This window comes from Pseudophryne corroboree, chromosome 1 (genome assembly GCF_028390025.1).
Source record: "Pseudophryne corroboree isolate aPseCor3 chromosome 1, aPseCor3.hap2, whole genome shotgun sequence".
Lineage (NCBI taxonomy): Eukaryota > Metazoa > Chordata > Amphibia > Anura > Myobatrachidae > Pseudophryne > Pseudophryne corroboree.
In genome coordinates, this window is record NC_086444.1 from 1006629306 (window position 1) to 1006646805 (window position 17500).

General features: G+C 35.5%; 8 non-coding genes across 8 annotated transcripts; all 8 read right to left on the minus strand.

The window, feature by feature from the left end:
- Nucleotides 1-3347: 3347 nt before the first annotated feature.
- TRNAC-GCA (transfer RNA cysteine (anticodon GCA)) lies at nucleotides 3348-3419 on the minus strand. Its single transcript has one exon. It is a non-coding gene; the product is annotated as a tRNA-Cys (tRNA).
- A 1583-nt stretch (nucleotides 3420-5002) lies between these two features.
- On the minus strand, nucleotides 5003-5074 carry TRNAC-GCA (transfer RNA cysteine (anticodon GCA)). Its single transcript has one exon. It is a non-coding gene; the product is annotated as a tRNA-Cys (tRNA).
- A 1583-nt stretch (nucleotides 5075-6657) lies between these two features.
- TRNAC-GCA (transfer RNA cysteine (anticodon GCA)) lies at nucleotides 6658-6729 on the minus strand. Its single transcript has one exon. It is a non-coding gene; the product is annotated as a tRNA-Cys (tRNA).
- Nucleotides 6730-8312: 1583 nt separating this feature from the next.
- TRNAC-GCA (transfer RNA cysteine (anticodon GCA)) lies at nucleotides 8313-8384 on the minus strand. The gene has a single exon. It is a non-coding gene; the product is annotated as a tRNA-Cys (tRNA).
- A 1583-nt stretch (nucleotides 8385-9967) lies between these two features.
- On the minus strand, nucleotides 9968-10039 carry TRNAC-GCA (transfer RNA cysteine (anticodon GCA)). The gene has a single exon. It is a non-coding gene; the product is annotated as a tRNA-Cys (tRNA).
- A 1582-nt stretch (nucleotides 10040-11621) lies between these two features.
- Nucleotides 11622-11693, minus strand: TRNAC-GCA (transfer RNA cysteine (anticodon GCA)). The gene has a single exon. It is a non-coding gene; the product is annotated as a tRNA-Cys (tRNA).
- A 1576-nt stretch (nucleotides 11694-13269) lies between these two features.
- Nucleotides 13270-13341, minus strand: TRNAC-GCA (transfer RNA cysteine (anticodon GCA)). The gene has a single exon. It is a non-coding gene; the product is annotated as a tRNA-Cys (tRNA).
- Nucleotides 13342-16578: 3237 nt separating this feature from the next.
- Nucleotides 16579-16650, minus strand: TRNAC-GCA (transfer RNA cysteine (anticodon GCA)). The gene has a single exon. It is a non-coding gene; the product is annotated as a tRNA-Cys (tRNA).
- Nucleotides 16651-17500: the final 850 nt, after the last annotated feature.

A 17500-nucleotide genomic window follows, 5' to 3' on the forward strand; every position in this document is an offset into this window, starting at 1 on the left:
CGAGGTATAGACTGCAAAGGGACGCTATACATTAAAAGCAAATTATAGGGGGCACCTGGATTTAAACCAGGGACCTCTCGACATGCGCTCGAATGCTCAACAACTGATTTATACCCCCTGGTCTTTCTCACTATAAGACCATACACATTGCAGCCTTGATGTAAAGGTTACTGTACTGTATTTCTTGTCCTGCAGGAGGTGTAGATGAGTCTGTTTCTTTATGGTAATGCTTTGGAGTTATTAGTCAGGGCATAAATAGAGAGTTCACATACTGCAGGTATAATCTGTGAGCATACTCAAAAAGAAACTTTGATCATCCTAAAGTTCCACTATAGTTAGTGCTAGTCAGAGTAGGATTTATTGAAATCCAGTTTTGACATTGTTTTATTCAAGCAAAACTGATCTAAAATACAAATTGTTACCAAACCAATATTAATAATTTCTGAAAACTATTTTATCATGGTACATTTTTGCTAAGAAAATAAAATATTTGAATTTTGGGTCAGTGGGCTCAGATGTTCTGAATGCATGTATGCCTTATGGACTAATTGCAAAATCAGTCGGAGTTGAAAACATGGCTGTACCAAATAATTTTGAATTCTGCCATGTTAATGCCCAATACTCCCCTATTTATCAAAATTAGTTAGGAATAAAGCATTCATCCTTCATGTACTGTTATTTTATGCTATATAATTTTCTATCAAAAGTAGCTGTAAAAACCTGCCACTGATACTGTACTTTCCTGAGGTAAAGTATTAAGTTGAAATGTCAACATTTTTTGTTGCCTGACTGCCACTTGAGTATGTTTTTACATTACTTGAGTCCCAAACGAGGTATAGACTGCAAAGGGACGCTATACATTAAAAGCAAATTATAGGGGGCACCTGGATTTGAACCAGGGACCTCTCGACATGCGCTCGAACGCTCAACAACTGATTTATACCCCCTGGTCTTTCTAACTATAAGACCATACACATTGCAGCCTTGATGTAAAGGTTACTGTACTGTATTTCTTGTCCTGCAGGAGGTGAAGATGAGTCTGTTTCTTTATGGTAAAGGTTTGGAGTTATTAGTCAGGGCATAAATAGAGAGTATACATACTGTAGGTATAATCTGTGAGCATGTTTAAAAAGAAACTTTGATCATCCTAAAGCTCCACTATTGTTCGTGCTAGTCAGAGAAGTATATATTGAAATCCAGTTGTGACATTGTTTTATGGAAGCCAAAGAGAACTAAAATACAAATTGTCACTAAACCAATATTAATAATTTCTGAAAACTAACTGATTGAGATACATTTTGGCAATAAAATCAAATATTTGATTTTTAGGTCAGTGGGCTCAGATGTTCTGAATGCATGTATGCCTTATGGACTGATTGCAAAATCAGTATGAGTTCAAAACATGGCTGCACCAAAAAAATTGTAATTCTGCCATGTTAATGCCCAATACTCCCTTGTTTATCAAAGTTAGTTAGGAATAAAGCATTCATCCTTCATGTATAGTGATTTTATCCTGTATAATTCTCTATCAAATTAGCAGTCAAAACCTGCCACTGATACTGTACTTTCCTGAGGTAAAGTATTAAGTTGACATTTCAACAGTTTTTGTTGCCTGACTGCCACTTGAGTATGTTTTTACATTACTTGAGTCCCAAACGAGGTATAGACTGCAAAGTGATGCTATACATTAAAAGCAAGTAATAGGGGGCTCCCGGATTTGAACCCTGGACCTCTCGAGCTGCAGTCGAATGCTCTACCACTGAGCTATCTTTCTCACTATAAGCACATACACATTGCAGCCTTGATGTAAAGGTTACTGTACTGTATTTCTTGTCCTGCAGGAGGTGAAGATGAGTCTGTTTCTTTATGGTAATGCTTTGGAGTTATTAGTCAGGGCATAAATAGAGAGTTCACATACTGCAGGTATAATCTGTGAGCATGCTCAAAAAGAAACTTTGATCATCCTAAAGTTCCACTATAGTTAGTGCTAGTCAGAGTAGGATTTATTGAAATCCAGTTGTGACATTGTTTTATGGAAGCAAAACTGATCTAAAATACAAATTGTTACCAAACCAATATTAATAATTTCTGAAAACTATTTTATCATGGTACATTTTTGCTAATAAAATAAAATATTTGAATTTTGGGTCAGTGGGCTCAGATGTTCTGAATGCATGTATGCCTTATGGACTAATTGCAAAATCAGTCGGAGTTGAAAACATGGCTGTACCAAATAATTTTGTATTCTGCCATGTTAATGCCCAATACTCCCTTATTTATCAAAGTTAGTTAGGAATAAAGCATTCATCCTTCATGTACAGTTATTTTATGCTGTAAAATTCTCTATCAAAAGTAGCTGTAAAAACCTGCCACTGATACTGTACTTTCCTGAGGTAAAGTATTAAGTTGAAATGTCAACATTTTTTGTTGCCTGACTGCCACTTGAGTATATTTTTACATTACTTGAGTCCCAAACAAGGTATAGACTGCAAAGGGACGCTATACATTAAAAGCAAATTATAGGGGCACCTGGATTTGAACCAGGGACCTCTCGACATGCACTCGAATGCTCAACAACTGATTTATACCCCCTGGTCTTTCTAACTATAAGACCATACACATTGCAGCCTTGATGTAAAGGTTACTGTACTGTATTTCTTGTCCTGCAGGAGGTGAAGATGAGTCTATTTCTTTATGGTAAAGGTTTGGAGTTATTAGTCAGGGCATAAATAGAGAGTTTACATACTGTAGGTATAATCTGTGAGCATGTTTAAAAAGAAACTTTGATCATCCTAAAGCTCCACTATTGTTCGTGCTAGTCAGAGTAGTATATATTGAAATCCAGTTGTGACATTGTTTTATGGAAGCCAAAGAGAACTAAAATACAAATTGTCACTAAACCAATATTAATAATTTCTGAAAACTAACTGATTGAGATACATTTTGGCAATAAAATCAAATATTTGATTTTTAGGTCAGTGGGCTCAGATGTTCGGAATGCATGTATGCCTTATGGACTAATTGCAAAATCAGTATGAGTTCAAAACATGGCTGCACCAAAAAAATTGTAATTCTGCCATGTTAATGCCCAATACTCCCTTATTTATCAAAGTTAGTTAGGAATAAAGCATTCATCCTTCATGTATAGTGATTTTATCCTGTATAATTCTCTATCAAATTAGCGGTCAAAACCTGCCACTGATACTGTACTTTCCTGAGGTAAAGTATTAAATTGACATTTCAACATTTTTTGTTGCCTGACTGCCACTTGAGTATGTTTTTACATTACTTGAGTCCCAAACGAGGTATAGACTGCAAAGTGATGCTATACATTAAAAGCAAGTAATAGGGGGCACCCAGATTTGAACCAGGGACCTCTCGATCTGCAGTCGAATGCTCTACCACTGAGCTATACCCCATGCTATTTCTCACTCTAAGCACATACACATTGCAGCCTTGATGTAAAGGTTACTGTACTGTATTTCTTGTCCTGCAGGAGGTGAAGATGAGTCTGTTTCTTTATGGTAATGCTTTGGAGTTATTAGTCAGGGCATAAATAGAGAGTTCACATACTGCAGGTATAATCTGTGAGCATGCTCAGAAAGAAAGTTTGATCATCCTAAAGTTCCACTATAGTTAGTGCTAGTCAGAGTAGGATTTATTGAAATCCAGTTGTGACATTGTTTTATGGAAGCAAAACTGATCTAAAATACAAATTGTTACCAAACCAATATTAATAATTTCTGAAAACTATTTTATCATGGTACATTTTTGCTAATAAAATAAAATATTTGAATTTTGGGTCAGTGGGCTCAGATGTTCTGAATGCATGTATGCCTTATGGACTAATTGCAAAATCAGTCGGAGTTGAAAACATGGCTGTACCAAATAATTTTTAATTCTGCCATGTTAATGCCCAATACTCCCTTATTTATCAAAGTTAGTTAGGAATAAAGCATTCATCCTTCATGTACACTTATTTTATGCTGTATAATTCTCTATCAAAAGTAGCTGTAAAAACCTGCCACTGATACTGTACTTTCCTGAGGTAAAGTATTAAGTTGAAATGTCAACATTTTTTGTTGCCTGACTGCCACTTGAGTATGTTTTTACATTACTTGAGTCCCAAACAAGGTATAGACTGCAAAGGGACGCTATACATTAAAAGAAAATTATAGGGGCACCTGGATTTGAACCAGGGACCTCTCGACATGCACTCGAATGCTCAACAACTGATTTATACCCCCTGGTCTTTCTAACTATAAGACCATACACATTGCAGCCTTGATGTAAAGGTTACTGTACTGTATTTCTTGTCCTGCAGGAGGTGAAGATGAGTCTGTTTCTTTATGGTAAAGGTTTGGAGTCATTAGTCAGGGCATAAATAGAGAGTTTACATACTGTAGGTATAATCTGTGAGCATGTTTAAAAAGAAACTTTGATCATCCTAAAGCTCCACTATTGTACGTGCTAGTCAGAGTAGTATATATTGAAATCCAGTTGTGACATTGTTTTATGGAAGCCAAAGAGAACTAAAATACAAATTGTCTCTAAACCAATATTAATAATTTCTGAAAACTAACTGATTGAGATACATTTTGGCAATAAAATCAAATATTTGATTTTTAGGTCAGTGGGCTCAGATGTTCTGAATGCATGTATGCCTTATGGACTAATTGCAAAATCAGTATGAGTTCAAAACATGGCTGCACCAAAAAAATTGTAATTCTGCCATGTTAATGCCCAATACTCCCTTATTTATCAAAGTTACTTAGGAATAAAGCATTCATCCTTCATGTATAGTGATTTTATCCTGTATAATTCTCTATCAAATTAGCAGTCAAAACCTGCCACTGATACTGTACTTTCCTGAGGTAAAGTATTAAGTTGACATTTCAACATTTTTTGTTGCCTGACTGCCACTTGAGTATGTTTTTACATTACTTGAGTCCCAAACGAGGTATAGACTGCAAAGTGATGCTATACATTAAAAGCAAGTAATAGGGGTCACTCGGATTTGAACCAAGGACCTCTCGAGCTGCAGTCGAATGCTCTACCACCGAGCTATACCCCCTGCTCTTTCTCACTATAAGCACATACACATTGCAGCCTTGATGTAAAGGTTACTGTACTGTATTTCTTGTCCTGCAGGAGGTGAAGATGAGTCTGTTTCTTTATGGTAATGCTTTGGAGTTATTAGTCAGGGCATAAATAGAGAGTTCACATACTGCAGGTATAATCTGTGAGCATGCTCAAAAAGAAACTTTGATCATCCTAAAGTTCCACTATAGTTAGTGCTAGTCAGAGTAGGATTTATTGAAATCCAGTTGTGACATTGTTTTATGGAAGCAAAACTGATCTAAAATACAAATTGTTACCAAACCAATATTAATAATTTCTGAAAACTATTTTATCATGGTACATTTTTGCTAATAAAATAAAATATTTGAATTTTGGGTCAGTGGGCTCAGATGTTCTGAATGCATGTATGCCTTATGGACTAATTGCAAAATCAGTCGGAGTTGAAAACATGGCTGTACCAAATAATTTTGAATTCTGCCATGTTAATGCCCAATACTCCCTTATTTATCAAAGTTAATTAGGAATAAAGCATTCATCCTTCATGTACAGTTATTTTATGCTGTAAAATTCTCTATCAAAAGTAGCTGTAAAAACCTGCCACTGATACTGTACTTTCCTGAGGTAAAGTATTAAGTTGAAATGTCAACATTTTTTGTTGCCTGACTGCCACTTGAGTATGTTTTTACATTACTTGAGTCCCAAACAAGGTATAGACTGCAAAGGGACGCTATACATTAAAAGCAAATTATAGGGGCACCTGGATTTGAACCAGGGACCTCTCGACATGCACTCGAATGCTCAACAACTGATTTATACCCCCTGGTCTTTCTAACTATAAGACCATACACATTGCAGCCTTGATGTAAAGGTTACTGTACTGTATTTCTTGTCCTGCAGGAGGTGAAGATGAGTCTATTTCTTTATGGTAAAGGTTTGGAGTTATTAGTCAGGGCATAAATAGAGAGTTTACATACTGTAGGTATAATCTGTGAGCATGTTTAAAAAGAAACTTTGATCATCCTAAAGCTCCACTATTGTTCGTGCTAGTCAGAGTAGTATATATTGAAATCCAGTTGTGACATTGTTTTATGGAAGCCAAAGAGAACTAAAATACAAATTGTCACTAAACCAATATTAATAATTTCTGAAAACTAACTGATTGAGATACATTTTGGCAATAAAATCAAATATTTGATTTTTAGGTCAGTGGGCTCAGATGTTCGGAATGCATGTATGCCTTATGGACTAATTGCAAAATCAGTATGAGTTCAAAACATGGCTGCACCAAAAAAATTGTAATTCTGCCATGTTAATGCCCAATACTCCCTTATTTATCAACGTTAGTTAGGAATAAAGCATTCATCCTTCATGTATAGTGATTTTATCCTGTATAATTCTCTATCAAATTAGCAGTCAAAACATGCCACTGATACTGTACTTTCCTGAGGTAAAGTATTAAATTGACATTTCAACATTTTTTGTTGCCTGACTGCCACTTGAGTATGTTTTTACATTACTTGAGTCCCAAACGAGGTATAGACTGCAAAGTGATGCTATACATTAAAAGCAAGTAATAGGGGGCACCCAGATTTGAACCAGGGACCTCTCGATCTGCAGTCGAATGCTCTACCACTGAGCTATACCCCATGCTATTTCTCACTCTAAGCACATACACATTGCAGCCTTGATGTAAAGGTTACTGTACTGTATTTCTTGTCCTGCAGGAGGTGAAGATGAGTCTGTTTCTTTATGGTAATGCTTTGGAGTTATTAGTCAGATCATAAATAGAGAGTTCACATACTGCAGGTATAATCTGTGAGCATGCTCAAAAAGAAACTTTGATCATCCTAAAGTTCCACTATAGTTAGTGCTAGTCAGAGTAGGATTTATTGAAATCCAGTTGTGACATTGTTTTATGGAAGCAAAACTGATCTAAAATACAAATTGTTACCAAACCAATATTAATAATTTCTGAAAACTATTTTATCATGGTACATTTTTGCTAATAAAATAAAATATTTGAATTTTGGGTCAGTGGGCTCAGATGTTATGAATGCATGTATGCCATATGGACTATTTGCAAAATCAGTCAGAGTTGAAAACATGGCTGTACCAAATCATTTTGAATTCTGCCATGTTAATGCCCAATACTCCCTTATTTATCAAAGTTAGTTAGGAATAAAGCATTCATCCTTCATGTACAGTTATTTTATGCTGTATAATTCTCTATCAAAAGTAGCTGTAAAAACCTGCCACTGATACTGTACTTTCCTGAGGTAAAGTATTAAGTTGAAATGTCAAAATTTTTTGTTGCCTAACTGCCACTTGAGTATGTTTTTACATTACTTAAGTCCCAAATAAGGTATAGACTGCAAAGGGACGCTATACATTAAAAGAAAATTATAGGGGCACCTGGATTTGAACCAGGGACCTCTCGACATGCACTCGAATGCTCAACAACTGATTTATACCCCCTGGTCTTTCTAACTATAAGACCATACACATTGCAGCCTTGATGTAACGGTTACTGTACTGTATTTCTTGCCCTGCAGGAGGTGAAGATGAGTCTGTTTCTTTATGGTAAAGGTATGGAGTCATTAGTCAGGGCATAAATAGAGAGTTTACATACTGTAGGTATAATCTGTGAGCATGTTTAAAAAGAAACTTTGATCATCCTAAAGCTCCACTATTGTTCGTGCTAGTCAGAGTAGTATATATTGAAATCCAGTTGTGACATTGTTTTATGGAAGCCAAAGAGAACTAAAATACAAATTGTCACTAAACCAATATTAATAATTTCTGAAAACTAACTGATTGAGATACATTTTGGCAATAAAATCAAATATTTGATTTTTAGGTCAGTGGGCTCAGATGTTCTGAATGCATGTATGCCTTATGGACTAATTGCAAAATCAGTATGAGTTCAAAACATGGCTGCACCAAAAAAATTGTAATTCTGCCATGTTAATGCCCAATACTCCCTTATTTATCAAAGTTAGTTAGGAATAAAGCATTCATCCTTCATGTATAGTGATTTTATCCTGTATAATTCTCTATCAAATTAGCAGTCAAAACCTGCCACTGATACTGTACTTTCCTGAGGTAAAGTATTAAGTTGACATTTCAAAATTTTTTGTTGCCTGACTGCCACTTGAGTATGTTTTTACATTACTTGAGTCCCAAACGAGGTATAGACTGCAAAGTGATGCTATACATTAAAAGCAAGTAATAGGGGTCACTCGGATTTGAACCATGGACCTCTCGAGCTGCAGTCGAATGCTCTACCACCGAGCTATACCCCCTGCTCTTCCTCACTATAAGCACATACACATTGCAGCCTTGATGTAAAGGTTACTGTACTGTATTTCTTGTCCTGCAGGAGGTGAAGATGAGTCTGTTTCTTTATGGTAATGCTTTGGAGTTATTAGTCAGGGCATAAATAGAGAGTTCACATACTGCAGGTATAATCTGTGAGCATGCTCAAAAAGAAACTTTGATCATCCTAAAGTTCCACTATAGTTAGTGCTAGTCAGAGTAGGATTTATTGAAATCCAGTTGTGACATTGTTTTATGGAAGCAAAACTGATCTAAAATACAAATTGTTACCAAACCAATATTAATAATTTCTGAAAACTATTTTATCATGGTACATTTTTGCTATTAAAATAAAATATTTGAATTTTGGGTCAGTGGGCTCAGATGTTCTGAATGCATGTATGCATTATGGACTAATTGCAAAATCAGTCGGAGTTGAAAACATGGCTGTACCAAATAATTTTGAATTCTGCCATGTTAATGCCCAATACTCCCTTATTTATCAAAGTTAGTTAGGAATAAAGCATTCATCCTTCATGTACAGTTATTTTATGCTGTAAAATTCTCTATCAAAAGTAGCTGTAAAAACCTGCCACTGATACTGTACTTTCCTGAGGTAAAGTATTAAGTTGAAATGTCAAAATTTTTTGTTGCCTGACTGCCACTTGAGTATGTTTTTACATTACTTGAGTCCCAAACAAGGTATAGACTGCAAAGGGACGCTATACATTAAAAGCAAATTATAGGGGCACCTGGATTTGAACCAGGGACCTCTCGACATGCACTCGAATGCTCAACAACTGATTTATACCCCCTGGTCTTTCTAACTATAAGACCATACACATTGCAACCTTGATGTAAAGGTTACTGTACTGTATTTCTTGTCCTGCAGGAGGTGAAGATGAGTCTATTTCTTTATGGTAAAGGTTTGGAGTTATTAGTCAGGGCATAAATAGAGAGTTTACATACTGTAGGTATAATCTGTGAGCATGTTTAAAAAGAAACTTTGATCATCCTAAAGCTCCACTATTGTTCGTGCTAGTCAGAGTAGTATATATTGAAATCCAGTTGTGACATTGTTTTATGGAAGCCAAAGAGAACTAAAATACAAATTGTCACTAAACCAATATTAATAATTTCTGAAAACTAACTGATTGAGATACATTTTGGCAATAAAATCAAATATTTGATTTTTAGGTCAGTGGGCTCAGATGTTCGGAATGCATGTATGCCTTATGGACTAATTGCAAAATCAGTATGAGTTCAAAACATGGCTGCACCAAAAAAATTGTAATTCTGCCATGTTAATGCCCAATACTCCCTTATTTATCAAAGTTAGTTAGGAATAAAGCATTCATCCTTCATGTATAGTGATTTTATCCTGTATAATTCTCTATCAAATTAGCAGTCAAAACCTGCCACTGATACTGTACTTTCCTGAGGTAAAGTATTAAATTGACATTTCAACATTTTTTGTTGCCTGACTGCCACTTGAGTATGTTTTTACATTACTTGAGTCCCAAACGAGGTATAGACTGCAAAGTGATGCTATACATTAAAAGCAAGTAATAGGGGTCACTCGGATTTGAACCATGGACCTCTCGAGCTGCAGTCGAATGCTCTACCACCGAGCTATACCCCCTGCTCTTTCTCGCTATAAGCACATACACATTGCAGCCTTGATGTAAAGGTTACTGTACTGTATTTCTTGTCCTGCAGGAGGTGAAGATGAGTCTGTTTCTTTATGGTAATGCTTTGGAGTTATTAGTCAGGGCATAAATAGAGAGTTCACATACTGCAGGTATAATCTGTGAGCATGCTCAGAAAGAAAGTTTGATCATCCTAAAGTTCCACTATAGTTAGTGCTAGTCAGAGTAGGATTTATTGAAATCCAGTTGTGACATTGTTTTATGGAAGCAAAACTGATCTAAAATACAAATTGTTACCAAACCAATATTAATAATTTCTGAAAACTATTTTATCATGGTACATTTTTGCTAATAAAATAAAATATTTGAATTTTGGGTCAGTGGTCTCAGATGTTCTGAATGCATGTATGCCTTATGGACTAATTGCAAAATCAGTCGGAGTTGAAAACATGGCTGTACCAAATAATTTTTAATTCTGCCATGTTAATGCCCAATACTCCCTTATTTATCAAAGTTAGTTAGGAATAAAGCATTCATCCTTCATGTACAGTTATTTTATGCTGTATAATTCTCTATCAAAAGTAGCTGTAAAAACCTGCCACTGATACTGTACTTTCCTGAGGTAAAGTATTAAGTTGAAATGTCAACATTTTTTGTTGCCTGACTGCCACTTGAGTATGTTTTTACATTACTTAAGTCCCAAATAAGGTATAGACTGCAAAGGGACGCTATACATTAAAAGAAAATTATAGGGGCACCCAGATTTGAACCAGGGACCTCTCGACATGCACTCGATACTCAACAACTGATTTATACCCCCTGGTCTTTCTAACTAAAAGACCATACACATTGCAGCCTTGATGTAAAGGTTACTGTACTGTATTTCTTGTCCTGCAGGAGGTGAAGATAAGTCTGTTTCTTTATGGTAAAGGTTTGGAGTTATTAGTCAGGGCATAAATAGAGAGTTTACATACTGTAGGTATAATCTGTGAGCATGTTTAAAAAGAAACTTTGATCATCCTAAAGCTCCACTATTGTTCGTGCTAGTCAGAGTAGTATATATTGAAATCCAGTTGTGACATTGTTTTATGGAAGCCAAAGAGAACTAAAATACAAATTGTCACTAAACCAATATTAATAATTTCTGAAAACTAACTGATTGAGATACATTTTGGCAATAAAATCAAATATTTGATTTTTAGGTCAGTGGGCTCAGATGTTCGGAATGCATGTATGCCTTATGGACTAATTGCAAAATCAGTATGAGTTCAAAACATGGCTGCACCAAAAAAATTGTAATTCTGTCATGTTAATGCCCAATACTCCCTTGTTTATCAAAGTTAGTTAGGAATAAAGCATTCATCCTTCATGTATAGTGATTTTATCCTGTATAATTCTCTATCAAATTAGCAGTCAAAACCTGCCACTGATACTGTACTTTCCTGAGGTAAAGTATTAAGTTGACATTTCAACATTTTTTGTTGCCTGACTGCCACTTGAGTATGTTTTTACATTACTTGAGTCCCAAACAAGGTATAGACTGCAAAGTGATGCTATACATTAAAAGCAAGTAATAGGGGTCACCCGGATTTGAACCATGGACCTCTCGAGCTGCAGTCGAATGCTCTACCACCGAGCTATACCCCCTGCTCTTTCTCACTATAAGCACATACACATTGCAGCCTTGATGTAAAGGTTACTGTACTGTATTTCTTGTCCTGCAGGAGGTGAAGATGAGTCTGTTTCTTTATGGTAATGTTATTAGTCAGGGCATAACTAGAGAGTTCACATACTGCAGGTATAATCTGTGAGCATGCTCAAAAAGAAACTTTGATCATCCTAAAGTTCCACTATAGTTAGTGCTAGTCAGAGTAGGATTTATTGAAATCCAGTTGTGACATTGTTTTATGGAAGCAAAACTGATCTAAAATACAAATTGTTACCAAACCAATATTAATAATTTCTGAAAACTATTTTATCATGGTACATTTTTGCTAATAAAATAAAATATTTGAATTTTGGGTCAGTGGGCTCAGATGTTCTGAATGCATGTATGCCTTATGGACTAATTGCAAAATCAGTCGGAGTTGAAAACATGGCTGTACCAAATAATTTTGAATTCTGCCATGTTAATGCCCAATACTCCCTTATTTATCAAAGTTAGTTAGGAATAAAGCATTCATCCTTCATGTACAGTTATTTTATGCTGTAAAATTCTCTATCAAAAGTAGCTGTAAAAACCTGCCACTGATACTGTACTTTCCTGAGGTAAAGTATTAAGTTGAAATGTCAACATTTTTTGTTGCCTGACTGCCACTTGAGTATGTTTTTACATAACTTGAGTCCCAAACAAGGTATAGACTGCAAAGGGACGCTATACATTAAAAGCAAATTATAGGGGCACCTGGATTTGAACCAGGGACCTCTCGACATGCACTCGAATGCTCAACAACTGATTTATACCCCCTGGTCTTTCTAACAATAATACCATACACATTGCAGCCTTGATGTAAAGGTTACTGTACTGTATTTCTTGTCCTGCAGGAGGTGAAGATGAGTCTATTTCTTTATGGTAAAGGTTTGGAGTTATTAGTCAGGGCATAAATAGAGAGTTTACATACTGTAGGTATAATCTGTGAGCATGTTTAAAAAGAAACTTTGATCATCCTAAAGCTCCACTATTGTTCGTGCTAGTCAGAGTAGTATATATTGAAATCCAGTTGTGACATTGTTTTATGGAAGCCAAAGAGAACTAAAATACAAATTGTCACTAAACCAATATTAATAATTTCTGAAAACTAACTGATTGAGATACATTTTGGCAATAAAATCAAATATTTGATTTTTTAGGTCAGTGGGCTCAGATGTTCGGAATGCATGTATGCCTTATGGACTAATTGCAAAATCAGTATGAGTTCAAAACATGGCTGCACCAAAAAAATTGTAATTCTGCCATGTTAATGCCCAATACTCCCTTATTTATCAAAGTTAGTTAGGAATAAAGCATTCATCCTTCATGTATAGTGATTTTATCCTGTATAATTCTCTATCAAATTAGCAGTCAAAACCTGCCACTGATACTGTACTTTCCTGAGGTAAAGTATTAAATTGACATTTCAACATTTTTTGTTGCCTGACTGCCACTTGAGTATGTTTTTACATTACTTGAGTCCCAAACAAGGTATAGACTGCAAAGTGATGCTATACATTAAAAGCAAGTAATAGGGGGCACCCAGATTTGAACCAGGGACCTCTCGATCTGCAGTCGAATGCTCTACCACTGAGCTATACCCCATGCTATTTCTCACTCTAAGCACATACACATTGCAGCCTTGATGTAAAGGTTACTGTACTGTATTTCTTGTCCTGCAGGAGGTGAAGATGAGTCTGTTTCTTTATGGTAATGCTTTGGAGTTATTAGTCAGGGCATAAATAGAGAGTTCACATACTGCAGGTATAATCTGTGAGCATGCTCAGAAAGAAAGTTTGATCATCCTAAAGTTCCACTATAGTTAGTGCTAGTCAGAGTAGGATTTATTGAAATCCAGTTGTGACATTGTTTTATGGAAGCAAAACTGATCTAAAATACAAATTGTTACCAAACCAATATTAATAATTTCTGAAAACTATTTTATCATGGTACATTTTTGCTAATAAAATAAAATATTTGAATTTTGGGTCAGTGGGCTCAGATGTTCTGAATGCATGTATGCCTTATGGACTAATTGCAAAATCAGTCGGAGTTGAAAACATGGCTGTACCAAATAATTTTGAATTCTGCCATGTTAATGCCCAATACTCCCTTATTTATCAAAGTTAGTTAGGAATAAAGCATTCATCCTTCATGTACAGTTATTTTATGCTGTATAATTCTCTATCAAAAGTAGCTGTAAAAACCTGCCACTGATACTGTACTTTCCTGAGGTAAAGTATTAATTTGAAATGTCAACATTTTTTGTTGCCTGACTGCCACTTGAGTATGTTTTTACATTACTTGAGTCCCAAACAAGGTATAGACTGCAAAGGGACGCTATACATTAAAAGCAAATTATAGGGGCACCTGGATTTGAACCAGGGACCTCTCTACATGCACTCGAATGCTCAACAACTGATTTATACCCCCTGGTCTTTCTAACTATAAGACCATACACATTGCAGCCTTGATGTAAAGGTTACTGTACTGTATTTCTTGTCCTGCAGGAGGTGAAGATGAGTCTGTTTCTTTATGGTAAAGGTTTGGAGTTATTAGTCAGGGCATAAATAGAGAGTTTACATACTGTAGGTATAATCTGTGAGCATGTTTAAAAAGAAACTTTGATCATCCTAAAGCTCCACTATTGTTCGTGCTAGTCAGAGTAGTATATATTGAAATCCAGTTGTGACATTGTTTTATGGAAGCCAAAGAGAACTAAAATACAAATTGTCACTAAACCAATATTAATAATTTCTGAAAACTAACTGATTGAGATACATTTTGCAATAAAATCAAATATTTGATTTTTAGGTCAGTGGGCTCAGATTTTCGGAATGCATGTATGCCTTATGGATTAAATGCAAAATCAGTATGAGTTCAAAACATGGCTGCACCAAAAAAATTGTAATTCTGTCATGTTAATGCCCAATACTCCCTTATTTATCGAAGTTAGTTAGGAATAAAGCATTCATCCTTCATGTATAGTGATTTTATCCTGTATAATTCTCTATCAAATTAGCAGTCAAAACCTGCCACTGATACTGTACTTTCCTGAGGTAAAGTATTAAGTTGACATTTCAACATTTTTTGTTGCCTGACTGCCACTTGAGTATGTTTTTACATTACTTGAGTCCCAAACGAGGTATAGACTGCAAAGTGATGCTATACATTAAAAGCAAGTAATAGGGGTCACCCGGATTTGAATCATGGACCTCTCGAGCTGCAGTCGAATGCTCTACCACCGAGCTATATCCCCTGCTCTTTCTCACTATAAGCACATACACATTGCAGCCTTGATGTAAAGGTTACTGTACTGTATTTCTTGTCCTGCAGGAGGTGAAGATGAGTCTGTTTCTTTATGGTAATGCTTTGGAGTTATTAGTCAGGGCATAAATAGAGAGTTCACATACTGCAGGTATAATCTGTGAGCATGCTCAAAAAGAAACTTTGATCATCCTAAAGTTCCACTATAGTTAGTGCTAGTCACAGTAGGATTTATTGAAATCCAGTTGTGACATTGTTTTATGGAAGCAAAACTGATCTAAAATACAAATTGTTACCAAACCAATATTAATAATTTATGAAAACTATTTTATCATGGTACATTTTTGCTAATAAAATAAAATATTTGAATTTTGGGTCAGTGGGCTCAGATGTTCTGAATGCATGTATGCCTTATGGACTAATTGCAAAATCAGTCGGAGTTGAAAACATGGCTGTACCAAATAATTTTGAATTCTGCCATGTTAATGCCCAATACTCCCTTATTTATCAAAGTTAGTTAGGAATAAAGCATTCATCCTTCATGTACAGTTATTTTATGCTGTATAATTCTCTATCAAAAGTAGCTGTAAAAACCTGCCACTGATACTGTACTTTCCTGAGGTAAAGTATTAAGTTGAAATGTCAACATTTTTTGTTGCCTGACTGCCACTTGAGTATGTTTTTACATTACTTGAGTCCCAAACAAGGTATAGACTGCAAAGGGACGCTATACATTAAAAGCAAATTATAGGGGCACCTGGATTTGAACCAGGGACCTCTTGACATGCACTCTAATGCTCAACAACTGATTTATACCCCCTGGTCTTTCTAACTATAAGACCATACACATTGCAGCCTTGATGTAAAGGTTACTGTACTGTATTTCTTGTCCTGCAGGAGGTGAAGATGAGTCTGTTTCTTTATGGTAAAGGTTTGGAGTTATTAGTCAGGGCATAAATAGAGAGTTTACATACTGTAGGTATAATCTGTGAGCATGTTTAAAAAGAAACTTTGATCATCCTAAAGCTCCACTATTGTTCGTGCTAGTCAGAGTAGTATATATTGAAATCCAGTTGTGACATTGTTTTATGGAAGCCAAAGAGAACTTAAATACAAATTGTCACTAAACCAATATTAATAATTTCTGAAAACTAACTGATTGAGATACATTTTGGCAATAAAATCAAATATTTGATTTTTAGGTCAGTGTGTTCAGATGTTCTGAATGCATGTATGCCTTATGGACTAATTGCAAAATCAGTATGAGTTCAAAACATGGCTGCACCAAAAAAATTGTAATTCTGCCATGTTAATGCCCAATACTCCCTTATGTATCAAAGTTAGTTAGGAATAAAGCATTCATCCTTCATGTATAGTGATTTTATCCTGTATAATTCTCTATCAAATTAGCAGTCAAAACCTGCCACTGATACTGTTCTTTCCTGAGGTAAAGTATTAAGTTGACATTTCAACATTTTTTGTTACCTGACTGCCACTTGAGTATGTTTTTACATTACTTGAGTCCCAAACGAGGTATAGACTGCAAAGTGATGCTATACATTAAAAGCAAGTAATAGGGGGAACCCGGATTTGAACCAGGGACCTCTCGATCTGCAGTTGAATGCTCTACTACTGAGCTATACCCCCTGCTCTTTCTCACTATAAGCACATACACATTGCAGCCTTGATGTAAAGGTTACTGTACTGTATTTCTTGTCCTGCAGGAGGTGAAGATGAGTCTGTTTCTTTATGGTAATGCTTTGGAGTTATTAGTCAGGGCATAAATAGAGAGTTCACATACTGCAGGTATAATCTGTGAGCATGCTCAAAAAGAAACTTTGATCATCCTAAAGTTCCACTATAGTTAGTGCTAGTCAGAGTAGGATTTATTGAAATCCAGTTGTGACATTGTTTTATTGAAGCAAAACTGATCTAAAATACAAATTGTTACCAAACCAATATTAATAATTTCTGAAAACTATTTTATCATGGTACATTTTTGCTAATAAAATAAAATATTTGAATTTTGGGTCAGTGGGCTCAGATGTTCTGAATGCATGTATGCCTTATGGACTAATTGCAAAATCAGTCGGAGTTGAAAACATGGCTGTACCAAATAATTTTGAATTCTGCCATGTTCATGCCCAATACTCCCTTATTTATCAAAGTTAGTTAGGAATAAAGCATTCATCCTTCATGTACAGTTATTTTATGCTGTATACTTCTCTATCAAAAGTAGCTGTAAAAACCTGCCACTGACACTGTACTTTCCTGAGGTAAAGTATTAAGTTGAAATGTCAAAAATTTTTGTTGCCTGACTGCCACTTGAGTATGTTTTTACATTACTTGAGTCCCAAACAAGGTATAGACTGCAAAGGGACGCTATACATTAAAAGCAAATTATAGGGGCACCTGGATTTGAACCAGGGACCTCTCGACATGCATTCGAATGCTCAACAACTGATTTATACCCCCTGGTCTTTCTAACTATAAGACC